The 19312-nt window shown below is 28.8% G+C and overlaps 1 protein-coding gene across 7 annotated transcripts in view; it reads left to right on the top strand.

The window, feature by feature from the left end:
• The first annotated feature begins 3160 nt into the window (after positions 1 to 3160).
• LOC119605505 overlaps positions 3161 to 19312 on the top strand; it is a 97541-nt gene continuing 81389 nt past the window's right edge. For 2 of the 7 annotated variants that reach the window (XM_037958663.1, XM_037958664.1), the window contains exon 1: positions 3161 to 3533. The gene's annotated coding sequence lies outside the window, so the exon portion shown is untranslated. Of the gene's footprint in view, positions 3534 to 5425; positions 5542 to 6617; positions 6892 to 19312 lie in introns of those variants that run through there. The other 5 variants (XM_037958665.1, XM_037958659.1, XM_037958661.1 and 2 more) reach the window with 4 other exon arrangements.

Raw genomic sequence — 19312 nt, 5'->3', positions numbered from 1 at the left:
TATACTTTATGGGGTCGGAAAATTATATTATAGAAATTACAAACGGAATGACAAACTTATATATACCCTTCTCACGAAGGTGAAGGGTATATTTAATATTTCCTTGATATAACAAATTCTAATCTTTCAGAATCATTTATGTGTAACAATAAATTTCGAAAAAGTCGGATTTTACTGAAGATGCAAATGAGCAGCAATATTAAAAATATTTATTTCAATACTTATTTAAACTAGAAATAAAAGTAATTTAAAAAATTTTTTTCTTATTTTTCATAATTTTTAGAGTTAAACTTTGACGTACCGGTTATTTAACCCTACTGCAGTACCTGTCCATCTATCTACTTGGGGACACTTGACTACTCCTAGGACACGTCAATAGCTAGTAAAGTAACTAGTAAAAGAGCTAGTAATGTGACTGACTCCCAAGAACCCATTTGGAGATTACTATCCATTGACTACCTCTTGACAGTCTCGTTGTCGACTGTAGAGTGACGATTGACTTCCTCGTAGGACAAGCCCATGTTAAAATGGTTGGTCACTTGGGTAGTCGGGTGGCTAGGGGCCTCCATAAGTGGTAAGTCAAGTGGTTAGTTCGGGACTGTCCCGTCGAACTGCTGGGTTTTAGCACTTTTTTATACCCTCCACCACCATCAGTGGTGATAGAGGGTATATATAAGTTTGTCATTCCGTGTGTAACAAGAAATATTCATCTGAGACCGAACAAAGTATATATATTCCGGGTCCTTATCAAATTCTGAGTCGATTTTATGTCCGTCTGTCTGTCTGTGTAAAATACGCTCACGTAAAAACGATAAATTAATGAAATTCGGTCAAAAGATTCACTATTATCCTAGGCAGTTTGGTATTGAAAATGAGCAAAATCGGTTTGCATCGGAAAGAGTTATGTATCAAAATTTAAAAAAACTCCGAAAAAATTAAGCTTTTTTAACACATTCTAATAAAATTTTCACAAAAACCATGCGATATAATTTCATAAAAATCAGCGCACAATTTTTTCTATATGAAAGCTTATTCCTCTTAAAATTGGGCGAAATCGGTCTACAATTTCATATACCTACCATACAACTGTACATATTCCCGGAAAATGCATTAATTGTTAATAACTTCCACTAGAATGACAATATCTTTACAAACGTTTACAATTAAAAGTTCTATGTCAATTGAATTCATATAGAGGAAAATCGGTCCATAATTGACTGTAGGTCCCATACAAGGTCCCCTCCCGAAAATCACTTAAACGCACATTACACATTACACATTACCAAATAATGATATCCATACAAAATTTTGCACAAATATTGCCTTTATATACAGAAATGATACTGTAAAATTTTTTCACAATCGGTCCATATTTGGTCATATCTCCCATACAAGGCCCCATCCCGAAAATGACATAAACGCACATAACTCGTTACCAAATAATGGTATCCACACAAATTTTTGGCACAAATATTGCTTATATACACAGAAAAGGTATTGTAAATTTTTTTCACTATCGGTCTATATTTGTTCATATCTCCCATACAAGGTCCCCTCCCGAAAATCACCAAATAATGGTATCCATTCAAATTTTTGGCACAAATATTGCTTATATACACAGAAAAGATATTGTAAATTTTTTTCACTATCGGTCCATATTTGTTCATATCTCCCATACAAGGTCCCCTCCCGAAAATCGCGCACATAACTCATTATTAAATAATGTTATCCATACAAATATTGCTTTTATATATAGAAATGATACTGTACGCAAATAACTCATTACCAAATAATGGTATCCATACATATTTTGGCACAAATATTTCTTTTATTTGCCATAAATATTACTTTTGTATACAGAAAAGTAATTTTAAGATTGTTTCACGATCGGTCCATATTTGGTCATAGCTCCGTAGAAGATCTCTTTCAGAAAATCACTTAAACACACATAACTCATTACCAAATAATGATATCCTTACAAAATTTGGCACAAATATTAATTTAGTTTACAAAAATTTTACTTTAAAAAAATTTCACGATCGGCCCATATTTGGTCATAACTCCCATATAAGGTCCCTTCCCAGATATCACTTAAATTCAAATTACTCATTACCAAACAATAATATCCATGCAAAATTTGAAACATACAAAATGTTATTTTAAATTTTTTTCGCGATCGGTCCATAATATGGGTCCGATCGGTCCCATACAAAGCCTCTTCCTAAAATTACTCTAATGCACATCACTTATTAGTAATAAGTTATTACCAAATTGTTACATGCATATATAGATACAAATATTTTTTTTAAAAACACTTTAACCGTATATAATTAATTGTAAGTTTTTTAGTAAAATCAAATTCTGAACAGCAGTACACATATCTAAATTTCCTTAAATAAATATCACACATGCATACCTGGAAGTTGTTAAATATCTTTAAAGAATATTTTAAGGCGCTATAAAATATTCTAGGAAATCCTGTTTATAATGCTGTACAAAAACTTGCAATTGTAACAGATTTAAAATATTTAAATCTTGGCTTGATCTACTATAAAAGATAAGAAACCCTATTTCCAAAATAGGCTAGGCTATTGAATAAAATAAAAAAAGCCATACATTTTTTTTATTTTTTAATTTTCTCTCTTTCCTTTCCCATTTTCTTATATTTCTTTTTCCTTTTTCGTCTTTAATTTTCTTTTTTCTTACTTTTACAGAAAGTTTTTTACATTTTATTTTTTCCCATTTTTCTTATTATTTTCTCTTTTTCCTTTCCCATATTCTTATATATCTTTTTGGTTTTAATTTCTTTTTTCCTCCCCACCCGTGGATCTGCTCATGATAGTGGTTTAATGTAAACAGTACCTCGTTTCTGTAGTTTTCTCGAATCGAGAAAAAACTTAAAATATAATAGTCTTCAGGTTTTTAACTCCGATGACTTTTAAACTGTACTCATTAAAATTTACAAAGAAATTTTTGAAATTTCTTGTATTCACCCTGTTTTACACAAGATGATCATGAATTTTTCGACAGATTTTCTCGATGCGAGAATTACAGAAACGGGGCACAGGTTTTTATAATATGAAACCAATTTTTCGAAGGTCGATATTAAGCCGTCGGTGTAATTTAGTTTCAACTAACGCCGTAATTGAATTTGGTCGGCGAAGGAGTCCATACCAGCAGAAAGCGAATAAGAAGCATCAATTATGTAGTTACAACTAAAATTGCGTGTATATACATATGTAGCGTCTTATGGGCTGTGAAAAAATATTACCCAAATTGTGTAAAAAACAAATAATTTACAAGTTAATGCTAAACGAATAGTTGATATAAGGAATATTATAAAAATTTTACTACAAATCATAACTGTGTTTTAAAAAAGGCTAATCTGTCAAAACATCACAAAAGAAAAGTAAATGTAAAAAACAATTTTTTTAGTGTAAAGTGAATTTTATGTGTCCATATCCATAATTACGTATATGTGAATATATCGAGTATATGAATACATGCATGGGTGCATACACTGATGTATACATGTATGTACCTAAATACAGTTAGTACTAAATATATAAATTTTGTTGCAAATAATTCTGCCACCCAAACCGCGCCACTATTTCCACAAAAATAGAACGAGACAATGAAATAGCGTTACAAATCTGCTCATACAAAACAATCCTAAACCCAGAGATGCCAGATGACATGATGGCAGTGCTGTTATTTTTATGTTTGAGTAATCGAATAATCGATTGGTATATATATATATATATATATATATATATATATATATATATATATATATATATATATATATATATATATATATATATATATATATCGGTTAATGGAGTAAACTACATATATATATATATATATATATATATATATATATATATATATATATATATATATATATATATATATATATATATATATATATATATATATATATTTATATATATATAGTTTACCCTGTAACCGATATGCCTTGGCTTATCTCAAGATACTAGCAATTGAGAGCCAACGCACGATTTTATATATGGAGTTTCGGAGTTTGGCTCTTCACAATACCACCAAAATGTCAAATAATACCCTATATAATACAGCAAGAAAAAAATAAAATAACAATCACTGGCCCTCTTAAGATTATCTTATAAATCGTATACCTTGTCTTATCCATAAAAATTATACAAATTCGTCCCACATTTCTCCCACATTGAATTTTTATAAATTCATCCTTAAAAAAAGGAAAACAAATTCGCTCTGCTTTTCTGTTTTCGCCAATGAAACTACCTTACAATTAATATATCTTGATACCGACGCTGTCAAACTCCATATAGGTGAAGTCATTTCGATTGCTGAGTTTTTTTCATTGAAATTTAGCCCGGTGCTGTCAAACTCCATATAAAAAATTCTCTCTCAAAACTGACGCTATCAAACTGCATATATAAAAAATTTTATGAATTCGCCGCAAAATGAAATGACTACCATTGCGAAACTAATAAGGTGAAGTAATTTTAATAGCTGATTGTTTTTTTGTTCATGGAAATTTAGCCCGAAGCTGTCAAACTCCATATAAAAAAAATTATCTCTCCTTAACCCGACGCGTCAAACTACATAAAAAAATTTCATGAAAAAATTAGATGACCACCTTATAGTCTATTCGCCTTGGACTTTACCTTATAATCTATTCGCCTTGTTATAATCCAAGGCGTATAGATTTTAAGCTGAATTTTTTTATATATGGAGTTTGACAGCGTCGTTTTTGAGAGATAATTTTTATACTGGAAGTTTGACATCTTTGGGCTAAATTTCCTGGAACAAAGAAAATTAATTCTTCTTGGTCGGTTGTGAGAGAGAAAAACCTTTTTGGCGAACAAAAATACAATCAGCTGTTCAGGGTAAACTGGCTGCAAGGTACTATCTATGGCGAAACTAATAAGGTGAAGTTATTTCAATAGTTAATTGTTTTTTGTCCATAGGAATTTAGCCCGAAGCTGTCAAACTCCATATAAAAAATTTTCAAATTCAAACCCGACGCTGTCAAACTACATACATACAAAAAAATTTCATGAATTCGCCGCAAAATGAAATGACTTCAAGAAGGCGTATAGACTACAAGGTGAAATCATTTAATTTATATGGAGTTTGACAGCTTCGGGCTAAATTTCCATGGACAAAAACAATCAGCTGTTGAAATGACTTCACGTTATAGTCTATTCGCCTTGGTAATATCGTTGGCAAAGCTGATCATTGTTTATATGATTTTACCACTCGCATTTCGGGTCCGAGTTGGAAAACAACTCTGACGTCATCGCCATTATTTTTTAAGTAAGGTTAGGCCTGTGTTCGTTTTCTGGCTTTTGACGGAGTTGCATCTTACTCGCATTATAAATTTAAAATATCTTCAATATTTTTTATTTTCAAATAGTTTCAAGCAGTTCCGTCACCTTATATACAATTCGCCATGTCCTTGACTGCAATTTTGAAATAGTAGATGACACTTGGACGACTAACACCCAAGTCGTTGTGTTTACGCAGCAAAATGTAAGATTTATTTAATTTGAGTATTTTAAAAGACATTTTGGAAATTTAAATAATTGTAAATTAATCCTTTAATTTATTGAGATTTTGCCAATATCATTTTAATTTTTATTTTAAGTTTAAATTAAAAATGAGCTACAATAGAAAATAATGTTATAGGAAGACACAAATTTTAATGATGCTTATGTGATTATGTTGTAAAATAAGAATACAAACAAATGTATCAGTTTTTATAAGATGAGTCGTTTCTATACATATGTATGCATGTGTTTGACCAAATTTTAAACTTATTTGTAATGCATCTTTCTTGATTCCATTTACTTGACAATAGGATTATCTTAGATTTTCTGCACAGTACTCTGCGCACCTTTAAACAAATTTGAACTCTTATTTTGGAAATAAAAATCAGAAATTAATTTTAAAAATGTTATGTATGTATGCCTATATGGAAGCATGTCCATATATTTATATATACATAAAAATATTGTGATCTTCATAAAAAGCAAACCTATTGTGTTTTAGTTTTAAATTTTAATAATTTACTTTTAACAATATCCCTTACGGTAAAAGAATATATAAATGTTGGAATTTAGTCGAATAAATCTCTTATGGTAAAAGAAAACAAATGTTGGAATTAAGTCGAATAAATCAGATTAGACCAAAACCCCAAGTACTGTTGTGTACCGGTCAACAGACGAAATGACCAACCCAGCCAGTCAATCTGCAAAGACAGGCAGCTAGCTAGCTACTCAGTCATCTCGCAGTGACTTTGCTCAATGTACATATATTCTTTTTCAGGGAATACAAAACTACAGAGAATGTGTTTCCTTCACTCTGATTGTGTGGTTGGTTCTATATGGTTTGATGATTTACACTCTGTATCTCGTCGTAGCAATCTTTAAAATTGTTTTCTTCTTTCGTTTATTTCGTGCAGTTAGTTGAACACAATGTGAATGAGTGAGTATATGTATATTCATATGTATTTTTGTATCTATGAATGTACATACATATAAACACATTTTGTATATATGACTCTAATGTTTGCATTCGTCGTGTTCTCATGCTAGTGTTGCTTTTTCCTAATTTAATTACGTCGCATCTAGACGCAGTTTTACGACAACGGTACGGTGCGGATGACAGAGACCCAAACAAGCTGACGTTAAACGCGAAATAATAAGGAAAAATAAAAAAAAATAAAAAAATAAATACAAAGATAAAATGATAATAATCATAAAAAACATCATAAATCTAATCCAGAGTTTTGTTTTGATTATTTTCATCGTGCGCGCGCGTTTCCTACCAAAATATACAGTCATATTTGAAAATATTTACTTAATTTACAATTAAATTCATGTAATGAAATAAAAATAATATTTTAAATACAACTACTTTAAATTTAAAAAGAATAAGAATTTACTGCGTTAACTAAATGAGAATAACTTTAAATTTTAATTTTATTATCAATAAAAGTGCATTTTCTATTTGATTACGGCAAAAAAGTGAAGAGCTTAATTAAAAACCTAAATCACAACAACTACCACGATTACTATACATACTTACATATGTATCTACATACATATGAATGTTCGAAACTATTAGATACTATATGTACATAAATTTTTCACTGATTTTGCATTGTCCTACATTAGAACTTGACATTTTATTTTGTTTATGTTTTATGTGGACTGAGGAATTCTCACAACTGCCGAAAACTTCCTCCGTATTGACAACAGATTAAATAAATTATATGATTTTTTCAGTGTAGCTAATGTCGTACTACTTAATAAAAGCTACAAAATTGGTATTATTATTATTGCCTAAATGTGACTTAGTAATACCCATACATTCTTTGGCTGAAATTTCTTCGTAAACTTTTTACGTCCTTTTAATTTTCAAGGATTGTGGTTTGATTTGTTTACAAGCGAAAAAATTTAATTTGTAATAGTTTAAATAAAAATAAATTAATATTTTATTGATTGTAACATACGGTTTATTTAAATTTTGAAAATATTGTAAAATCTGAAAGTACGTTTCGATCGATCTATCTATCTATCTATCTATCTATCTATCTATCTATCTATCTATATCTATCTATCTATCTATCTATCTATCTATCTATCTATTATCTATCTATCTATCTATCTATCTATCTATCTATCTATCTATCTATCTATCTATTATCTATCTATCTATCTATCTATCTATCTATCTATCTATCTACTATCTATCTATCTATCTATCTATCTATCTATCTATCTATCTATCTATCTATCTATCTATCTATCTATCTATCTATCTATCTATCTATCTATCTATCTATCTATCTATCTATCTATCTATCTATCTATCTATCTATCTATCTATCTATCTATCTATCTATCTATCTATCTATCTATCTATCTATCTATCTATCTATCTATCTATCTATCTATCTATCTATCTATCTATCTATCTATCTATCTATCTATCTATCTATCTATCTATCTATCTATCTATCTATCTATCTATCTATCTATCTATCTATCTATCTATCTATCTATCTATCTATCTATCTCTATCTATCTATCTATCTATCTATCTATCTATCTATCTATCTATCTATCTATCTATCTATCTATCTATCTATCTATCTATCTATCTATCTATCTATCTATCTATCTATCTATCTATCTATCTATCTATCTATCTATCTATCTATCTATCTATCTATCTATCTATCTATCTATCTATCTATCTATCTATCTATCTATCTATCTATCTATCTATCTATCTATCTATCTATCTAATCTATCTATCTATCTATCTATCTATCTATCTATCTATCTATCTATTATCTATCTATCTATATATCTATCTATCTATCTATCTATCTATCTATCTAGCTATCTATCTATCTATCTATCTATCTATCTATCTATCTATCTATCTATCTATCTATCTATCTATCTATCTATCTATCTATCTATCTATCTATCTATCTATCTATCTATCTATCTATCTATCTATCTATCTATCTATCTATCTATTTATCTATCTAATAAAACCCTGTATGACCTAAATTGTCCAACTTTGACCCCCTCTAAGTCCGTCAGTTCTTGACCGATAGAGCTGACCTACTATACCAGTAGTAGTAGAGTTTTTAAGTTTTTTTGCTCGCATTTTACTGGTATTTAAAAAATTTGGCATTGGAAAAAATAATAGAAACGATACACCGTATTACACTGGGGACACAAGCTTTGATTTCTTAAACTGCGTTTTGTATTTATTTTTAAACATTTTAATTATAAATGAAATTCTTAATATAAAAGCTATAATTTTTAGCCCTTTTGATAGATTTAATGTTAATTTGGACGTTTTTATTGGAGGTGTGCGTATTGAAATAGTTGATCAAATTAAATTCTTGGGATTAATTGTGGATAGAAAACTTAATTTTATTTATTTATTTTTTTTATTTATTTAACAATATTCAATAACCTAGCCTATAGGCCATAAGCGGTTACAAATTTCTACTTCAATAATTTTGCTGCGCATATTGGTCAAACTGTCTATAGGGTTTTACATACTTTATGTAGAATTCTATCTACTAATATACATTATCCTCACCATATTAGGTATAAGTTCTAATGTTCCAAATTGTCTATGGACTCGAGGTTATTTCAGGTGTTAGTTCCATCGATTTATCTAAAATCAATCGTACTGTTAATACTATTGTTCGTTTTGTATACAATGTTGGTCGATGGGATCACATTTCCCTATGTGTGAATAACTTTTTAAAATTTAACTTTTCTGATTTCATTAAACTACGGTGTATGATTACTTTTCATAAGATAATGAAATCTGGTAGTCCATTACCGTTGTTTAATAAGTTTACTTTTAGTAGATCGACTAGGAGTCCGCAGATTTTGGTACCCAAAATGAATAATTCCTTCTATGAAAGATCTTTCTTAGTTCGTATTGCTCGTTGTTGGAACTACTTACCTATAGAGTTACGTATTTTCTCACATTCAAATAATGTCTTTCGCATCAGACTTTTGGATTTGTTTTCAAGTAATGGAGCCGCTTAAATCAGCTTTGTTCTTTTTTTATTTGCATACTACCTTTATTGTTATATCTTTTACTTGAGAACATTGCTATTTTTTTGTTTATATATTGGTATTACTCGTTTTGTTGATCAGTGTTGCTATTAATTTGGACCTCTTTTGAAATTTTCTATATTTATTTTTTGCTCTTTTAATGTTCTTCTGTTTTACATTGCGGTTGGGGTACCGTTATAGTTAGGATAAACTATGTTTAAAGTTAGTTATGTATGTATTTGTTAAGAAAATTTAAGTTTCTTTAAGCTTAGGTTTTTATTGCTAAGTAATATGTAATTTGGACTTGAGGGTTTTGTATTACTTGAATAAATAAATAAATAAATAAATAACAGTATACTTTTTACTTTAATTTTGTAAACATTTGTTTTTTTCGATGCTTGATTGTCCATATGGATCCTGACAGCTGAATCAGATGCCCGACTTTCAAGTTTTCTTAAATAAAAAGTTCAGGTAGTGAAAGAAAAGACTTCTAATGGCTAAATTATCTAAAAAATTAGTTTTTGAGAAGATTTCGAGAAGAAAAAGTTTTGAATCCACTTGTATATAACGACAATCCACAAATTTCGAGCAATATTTCGCTATTTTGCAATTCGACCCGTTCTTGGTGGTTAAAAAGGGTCTTAAGTATCAAACTATATTGATAGTCTTGTGAAATAATGCTAAAATAATTTAAATTTAAATTCAGTTTGAATTGTAGGTAGTTTACTGGTACGTAAGTTTAGATAAAATGCACCCTATCATATTAAAACATCAGAAAGAATATTTTTGATAATTTTTTTTTTTTTTTTCATAAAATAAACGTATTACATTTTAGAATAGATAATGAAATAAAAAACATATTTTATTTTCCTCATTTAAAATCATTCTGTTTTATTTTTTGCAATAGATCGTATTGGGTCTATATACTAGTATTAATTCCCAAACAGTGCTATACCTACATTTTAAATTAATTTTCGAAATTTTTACATTTCTTGAAATTTTAGTGTTAAATTCAACTTATTTTACCTGTCCATCAAGATACTTTGATATTTAAGCCCCTTTTTAACCACCAAGAACGGGTTGAGTTGCCAAAGTGTGAAATATTGCTCAAAATCTAGGCCAAAATTGGTGGATTATCGTTATCTGTAAGCGGATTCAAAACTTCTTCGGCTATAATCTTTTCAAGAACAAATTTTTTTAAGTAATTTAACAATGTTAAGCAATTTCTTTCACTGTTTTAACTTTTTATTTAATAACCGAGGAAACAGTATATTTGGGAATATCATTTACAATTAAAATTTTTAAAATAAGTACAAACACGCCGTTTAAGAAATCTTAGGTTATGTCTCCAGTGTACTACTATGAATCGTTTCTGTTATTTTTTCCAATGCTAAATATTTCAAATACTAATAAAATACGATGGAGTAAATAAAAATTTGTAAACTCTATACATCATAAGAAAGTAGTGATAAATACCTTTTTTTTAATATACAAATCATAAAATTCTAACGGATTATTTTTGAGAAAAAATATTTTTACCGCAAAATAAGGTCTTTTCTATTATTTTTTCCACCACTGTATAGTATATCTATATATACATATATATATATATATATATATATATATAGATATATATATATATATATATATATATATATATATATATATATATATCTATCTATATATATATATCTATATACTCTATATATATATATATATATATATATATATATATATCGAGCTTTAAGATACAAATTTAATCGTATAGTATATAAGGCTTGGGAGATATCTATTAAATTTACCATTACATTAGGATTAATTGAAGAATTCCCAGTTATATTTTGAAATTAAATTAGTTATTTTTGGCCAACAGTCTGAATCGGGTCCAAATATTTCAAAAATTTTTTATCAACAAATAAAACTATAAATTTTGAAATTTGTATGAAAATGATGTGGATCATTTTTCTAAAAGTTGGTTTACTTGTGATCCCCTCATTGTCCCATTCTGAATTTTTTATATACTGTGGAGTACACTATAAGCAATCTTACCTTTTTTGAGATATCCTTGACTACAGGACGTTATTTGATGTCATCATCCTTTCGTTAAATCTGTAATATTTTAAATAAAATATTGTCGAACTACAAGACATAGGCTTTAATTGGGGACTAATACGATTAAAATCGGATAAATAGTTTAGAAAATATACGATGTCAAATTTAATGCTTGTTGAAAAAAATTCTAAAAATATGAAATTTGAACCTCATAAAATTCTCAACCGTAACGAATTTATAAATTTTGGAGAACTTTAAATTCCGTATTTGCATGAGGAATGTGTGCACCGAATTTTATCGAAATCGGAGAGGGGTCATGTTCAAAATCCTATTGTTCGAAAATTTTTGAAATTACCATATAACTAACACATTTATCACAGTTTAATCTGTATTTCTGAGTCCACTTGCAACAACAGAGTATATTTTTTCGTGTGTGTATGTGTGTGAAGTTAAATTCGAATTTAACTTGCAGAGACACAAACCTAATTTTTTAACATTGCTCTTTTTGCAGCTAACAGAGCTATGTTAAGCATTTAACAGCAAAGTACATGAAAAATAAAAAATAAATACTTTAAAATTTTTAGAAAATGAAAACCGTAAAAAATATAAAAAATCAATATTTAAATAAAAAATATTCAAAATTCTCTAAAGTAGAAAATTTTAAAATATTTAACAATGGGGGAATTTCCGATTTTTGAAGGGATAGCGTCAACGTGGGCGGGCAAACTCCAGTAGAATTAGTAGACAAGAGGACCTCCAAGAAAAATTTGTTAACAGTATCACTAACAGAGCGTCCTGGGACTGGAAATTGCCCTAACAGTTGAATATGTTAAAACATTTAACATTGGGGGAATTTTCGATTTATAAGGGGATACGGTCTGACACTTTAAAAAGCTTTATCAGAAGTGTTTTCTTTTAAGTTTAGGCAATAATCATAATACGCTTAAAAGCTATAATTTTGGCCGTTTTTTACCATTTTACCCACTTTTTGTCCACTTCTAAACAGTATAGCCTATAATACCCTCCAGTAGGCGACAATACATTGGAAACTTTTTCTAAATTTTTACAAGCGGACTCAAAACAAAAAAAAATTTATTAAAAAATGTATTTTTTTCTCTTGTATATACCCTTATTTACTTAAACTAATAAAAATTTATGAAAATTATTAATTAAATTTTGAAAAATAAAACACCATTAAAGTATTTGGTTTTATGTTAGTGACAAACTTTGCTATTATCGTAACAAAAGCGGTCAGATGCATTGAAAACAATTATTGGGTTCATAATTTCCTTCGAAAAATTTGGTATTCCCTTATAACCGAATCCTAAAAATCGTCCTTCCAGGTGTAATTTTGAATCCATATCTTCGAACTACTGTTTCCCATAGATTATCTATAGGTTAAGATCTGGTGAATAGGTGGTGTATTTTTTTCTCAATTATTACCTTTGCTTCATAATTCCCCTACCTAATAATTTACTTTTATGGTATTGTATGTGTTCAATACTTTTCGTGCTACTGAATGGGGCCTTTTTGTAACTTTTATTTTTCATATTTTGTTTGGTTGGGGAGCCAAATTTTGTAATTAATTAATAATTTTATATTTTGCATATTAATCAAAATGTTTTTATTTTTGTGTTATTTCAGGTATATTTTTTTGTTTACTGTGTAATATTGTTATTTTGACCAGTATGGCTTTATATTACTAATAATAAATAAATAAATAGGCAAGGCACTTAATACATGTATCACTTTCGAGTCTAACCACTCGATTACAACTCAAAAGTTGGCTTTTAGGGTCATTACCGTCCTTGAAAATCTCCAACTAGAGCCCAAGTTTCCACAGTTTTAAATGGATCTCTATCTGATATCACACATAGTATCTTTTTATAATTAAATTCGACGAATACCTTTCCCAGAAAAACATTTCTATGCCATAATTTTGCCACCGCTGGACTTAATAATCTTCGGGTCCAGTATCTTTCCCCTTTGGCCGCCTTACAAATGTCCTCTAAATTGAATTTGAATTCATCCAAAAAAGGACATTATTTCATATTGATTCGACCGGTTTATGTTATCTTTGGCAATGACTAGACGAGTAGAACGATTATTTCTCAAACCAAGAAGTTTTCTCGCAGGACGATTACGACCAAGACCAGTCTCATTTTTCATTTGACTAACCGTAGGAGTACTAATTTCGAACTTTATATTAATAACTACCCCGGAGGAGTAATTTTTTTTAATTTTTCAAAAAATATTGTCGTCAAATTATCCTTTATTAGAGAAGTATTACGATACGAGGTCCTCAACCCATATATTGAGTTTTCACTGTTTCTTTCTCATGCAATTTTTTAATATTTTTGAAAGTGTTTTTTTTTCCATTAAATATTTATCACAGATCAACAAATATTAGGTAAAATATTAAAACAAGTATTAAAATCGTTAATTATTTTCGTTTTTAAGTCTCATTCCAGTCTTTTTAATTTTGCCAAAAAATTACAAAAATAAATTTTATAAAATTTTAAAATGAAGAAAACCTTGAAATATCAGTAAACCACTATGCTTTTTACATGGTTATTTTGCATATTTTCCATCGTATTTTATTGGTAGTCAGAAAATTTGGCATTGGAAAAATAATTGAAACGATTCATAGTATTGAAAAGGGGACATAAACTAAGATATCTTAAAGGGCGCTTCTGGATTTAGTTTTGAAAATTTTAATTATAAATGAAGTTTTTAATATAAAAATATACTTTTTACTTTGTTTTTGTATACCCTTCACCTTCGTGAAAAGGGTGATAACAATAAGACTGCTTCCCAGCAAAAAAAGAATATCCAAAGAAGCGATAAAGAAGTAGAATGTACTCCATGGAAGTGCTGAAAAAGACCTGCAGAAGTGATGATTTTAACACAGGCTTGTCATATAATGTCAAACGAAACAAGCATAAATTTGGTGGCAAACAATATTTAGCACTGTTAGCGGTTTACTCGTTAGAATCTTCCAACAAAGTTGAAATAAAAGGGAAGCTTTATAGCCCAGCAAAAAATAATGTATGTCATACTTTACAAACGACATCTTAATCACATCTAAAAATGCGATTGCATACTTTTCGCTTTTATAAACCAAACATATCCCTACAAATGAAAACACAGTTAAAAATGGGGAAAGAGATGTAGAAAAGTCACTTCAAACAACATATTCGAAGTACTTCAATTTTGATGAAAAACCAATGAAATTTACATAAGCGGTTCATTGAAAGAATGTGGTTCATTTTTGACATACAAATATCGGATTTTTACAGCTTCTAAAATAGGACATCCCTCAATGACACGCTAATGTAAAATCATAGGTTTTTCACCTGAATTTGAAGCACTTCGGGTTACTAGTTGTGATGAAAATTCTACATCTTTTTCCACACTTTTTTGCTGGGAGGATTCTAACGTTGTTATAAATAGTATTTCAAAAAGGTAGTTAAATCAATTTTAACTTAAACAACAACAAAAATATATTTTTCAGCGTTGAAAAAATTTGATTACTTTCGCTTCTTCGGAAGTCATTTAACATAACTTGCACAGAAGGTAAAAACAATCATTTAGTGCTACTTTAGAAGTGGTGATAAATGTTCTTCTTTTGGAAGTAGGTACTTCGTTTTATTAAACTCTACCCCTTTAGTGGTAGAGTATAATAAACGAAACCTAGCCCCCATAAGTTTGGTATGGTTTATGCTGTAGGCTTCATTGCGTTGTGTACTTTGTTTTTGTTCTTTTGTGTATTTGTTTCGTATGTTTGATGCTGTTGGTTTCATTGCGTTGTATTTTGTTTTGTGTGTTTTATTTCGTTTAGCGTTGCTGTTGTTCCTTTTGTTTTGCTATTGCTAAAATAACGATAAAGTCGGGAAAATTAAATAAATTTAAATTTTATAAATTTAATATTTTTTAAATAGGGTAGAAGGGGGACCATTGCCACTTTTTTTTGAGGCGGCCTCAAATTGGTTCGGATACTTAGATATGTTGGCTTTAGTTTTATCCCTTTCAATCTTTCCTAAGTCATCCTCATACACATATTTTTTTAACTTTTCTGCACTGACCAAAAACGGCGATACCGCCCCATCCATGGGGTAAATACTCCAAGGGGATGGGGCAGATTTGTCATTAGTAAAATAAGCCAAAAAAATTAAAAAGTAAAAACTTATTTTGCTGTTTATATTTTAATTCACTAAACAAAGTATAATAAACTAGATATTATTGTTTATTTCACATAACTAAACAAAAAAAAATTAAAAGAAATATTAATGATTTTTTCTATATTTTTAACAAAATTTTGTTCTACATCACAAGCATTACATATATTTGGCGAATGTGACCCACGGGCAGTTCTGGGGTTTAATTTAAATTTTTTTCGGGTTTAAAATTATATTATCGAAAATATTATTATGTCTTATTATTCACTATTATTGACGTTCTATCACTGACCAATATATGTTTTCTATCACAAAAACAAAAAGTTAGCACAAAAAATTCACACAGTGAAATATTTTCACAGCCCTTTGAAAAACAATTAATCACGTCTGCCTCCCAATATATGTAAAGTTAATCTTTCAAACTTTCAGGGATGATAGATAATCGATAAACGAAAATAAAATTTGATAATGCGATAAAATCGATTACTTGGTTTTCAAGTTATTCGCTTTGGCAGATGTGCCCCTATGGCGAATGATCCCCCTTTCTACCCTACACTATGAGTATATAAGATTCGGCAAAGGCGAATATAGACATCTTACTTGTTTATGATAACGATCGTTCGTTCAGCGTTTAATTTACCGTATGGTTCCTGACAGCTGTTTCAAATTTTCTTAAATAAAATAAACAGATAGTGAAAGAAATTACTTTACATTGTTAATTTTATATAAAATTAGTTTTTGAGAAGATTTTCAGCAGAAACAGTTTATATTCTCTAGTAGATAATGTCAATCAACCGAAAATATAAAATATCATATGAAAGAAGAATTAAATACCTTTTATTGGAGGGTACTATTCATCAAATTCTAGCGGTCAGTTTTTGAGAAGATTTAGTTTTCATCACAAAATAAGGTCGTTTCTATAATTTTTTCGACCACTGTATTTTACATGGTCGAAATATTATAACCTGGAAATTACAAAACAGTGCGTCAAAAATATTGGAAAGAAGCTTAACAAATTATTTGAACGTATATTTTTGAAGTGGAAAGAATTTTATCAGCAGTGCTTCAATTTGAAGATATACAAGAGTATTTCATTCGAATTCTTTCATTACTTGTTCCTTTAACTCAATTGTTTTCTACTCCGAATTAAGTGGTTAATGTCCCATTTTACATAGTAAAAATAACAATAAAAATGTTGATATATCCTATTGAAATTGATTTTATCAGCAATTTTTAGGCATATGAATCTGACTGCTGTATCGGAGGTCTCACATAGATACTAGGCATCTGCACGAGTGCGTTAAAAATGACTTACAAGTCACTCGTTTATTTTATGAATACTGTCTGTAGTGCGGCCGAAGTTAAAAAAGCAGTTGATCATCTTCACACAACAATACAAATATAAAAGCAAACAAATACAAAAGAAACAGAGACAATGGAGTTAAGAGTGAAAAACAAATCGAAATAATGTATGATCTGTTTCGAGACAACTTATGAGTGAATTTTAATTTAAAAAAAACGCATTGTTACAAGAACAAAATAAGTAGAATTTAGAGTTTACTTTTAATCGACAAAATGCAAATAATCAATGACTATAAATAATTTCCATAATTTGTAATAAATTCCATAATTTGTAATAATTGTAATTTCTGAAACAAAGCGACATCAACATGCTTGTTGAATGCTTTGAAGCAACTAAATAAATTTTGTGTATTTTTTACGCCCTTGTTAAGAGGTTCGTTTACGATCGTGTTGTGTATATGTAAATTGCCGAAAATCTTCGCATTCAAATCAATACTAGCGCCGTACTATGGTTACAAAGCATAAAGGCTGTTTGTACGTAAAAGTTAGAACTGATCACACTCGTAGATTTCGAGATGTTTTTGCTATCATTAAGATGTTTTTGCCTCAAACACTACACAACTCTCAACTCCGTTTCTAAATTAAGCAAGTTGTGTGTGATTATAACTCATATGTTCGAACCTGCACATTCTTGCTTAATATTTTCACAATAGTGTACGCAAGGTATATTAATTTTATAAGGTAGTGTCATCGGCGAATTCAGAATACCAAGCGAATTGGTTATATTTGTTTTATATGTAGTTTGACATTGTGCCTGCACTTGAAGGCGAATTGGCTTTAAGGGAAACTTTTCAAAAACAGCTGACAAATAAATCAAAGCGAATTTATATTAAACAAAAAGTTTTTATAAATTTGAATCTTTTTATAATTTATTTTGATGTTAAAACTTTTAAGATTAAAAACACAAAAATATACCCTAATCACACAATTTCACTTTAATCACAAAATTCACATATACAAAATGAAACCAGTTTGACATTAACAAAATGAAAAAAAGTTTGACATTTACAAAATATTAACAAAGTTTGACATTAATTATACACCACGGCGAAAAATTAACATAATAGCAAAATGAACATAATAGCTGTTCTGATAACACTACCTTATAATTAATATATCTTGAATATCTGTGAATTGAAGAACAAGTATAGCCATGCAGATGTTTAATAGATACCATAAACAAACAATCAAAGATATTGGTAAAATTAAAAAATTACCTATAAGCTCGTTTCTATTATTTTTGTCGGCACTGTATATAAAACCGTCTCAACAAATGATAAGCAAGTGGACACACTTTTTACATAGACGAAAGATATAGATGTTTTAAATCGGTTAAGAGATTTTTTCTTCCAGTTCTATGTGTTCTATGTACTATTAAACACACAGGAGAAAGGCTAAAGAAGGTCGCAAAGTGGGCGACGCTAAAGTATCCAATTTGCAGTTTTTGATCCTATTTTAAATATTCTACTCATATACAAATAACAACTCATACCGGATATATTAACTTTCATAGATTATAAATTTATAATAAAAATTTTATACTGTAATAAAATTGTTGATTTAAGCAAAAACCGAACGGAACCATTTTTGTTTTATTTTTAATCACTAAATCCGATTCTGATTATGATTAAGGTATCTCAAAGAAGGGATAAGACATAATATAATTCATAAGACATAATATAATTCATTCACTCGACGTGAATTCGTTTATATTGCGTTCAAAATAATAGGAGTGAAAAATTCAAAAATTTCAAATATAAATTTTTTAGTGAAAGATTTAGATTTTTAATTAAATATTTTTATGATTTATTTATTTAACTTGTTCTCTAATTTTATAATCGTTATTTTAAATATTTAAGAAATTTATTTTAAAAAAATATATATTTTTTTAAATTTATATAGAAAATCTGTTGTTCAAAATAATAGGAGTATTCGATTTAAGTTCAAATATTTTTAAAATAAAAACAAAAACGAAGGGAATTTCATCTAAAATATTATTAATTAATGTGTAGCAGTACAGTCAGTCATTTTTGTCAAGATTTTATTTACAATTTGGTATATGAGCCTCCGGAACTTAACGTCTTTCCGACAACGGTTTTCACAAATATG

The sequence above is a fragment of the Lucilia sericata genome, unplaced genomic scaffold, assembly GCF_015586225.1.
Source record: "Lucilia sericata isolate MDLA Ls3-8-SP2 unplaced genomic scaffold, ASM1558622v1 Contig000492F_arrow, whole genome shotgun sequence".
In the NCBI taxonomy this organism is placed as follows: Eukaryota; Metazoa; Arthropoda; class Insecta; order Diptera; family Calliphoridae; genus Lucilia; species Lucilia sericata.
Note: the sequence above shows the minus strand (reverse complement) of the source record. Positions and strands in the feature narration are given on the sequence as shown.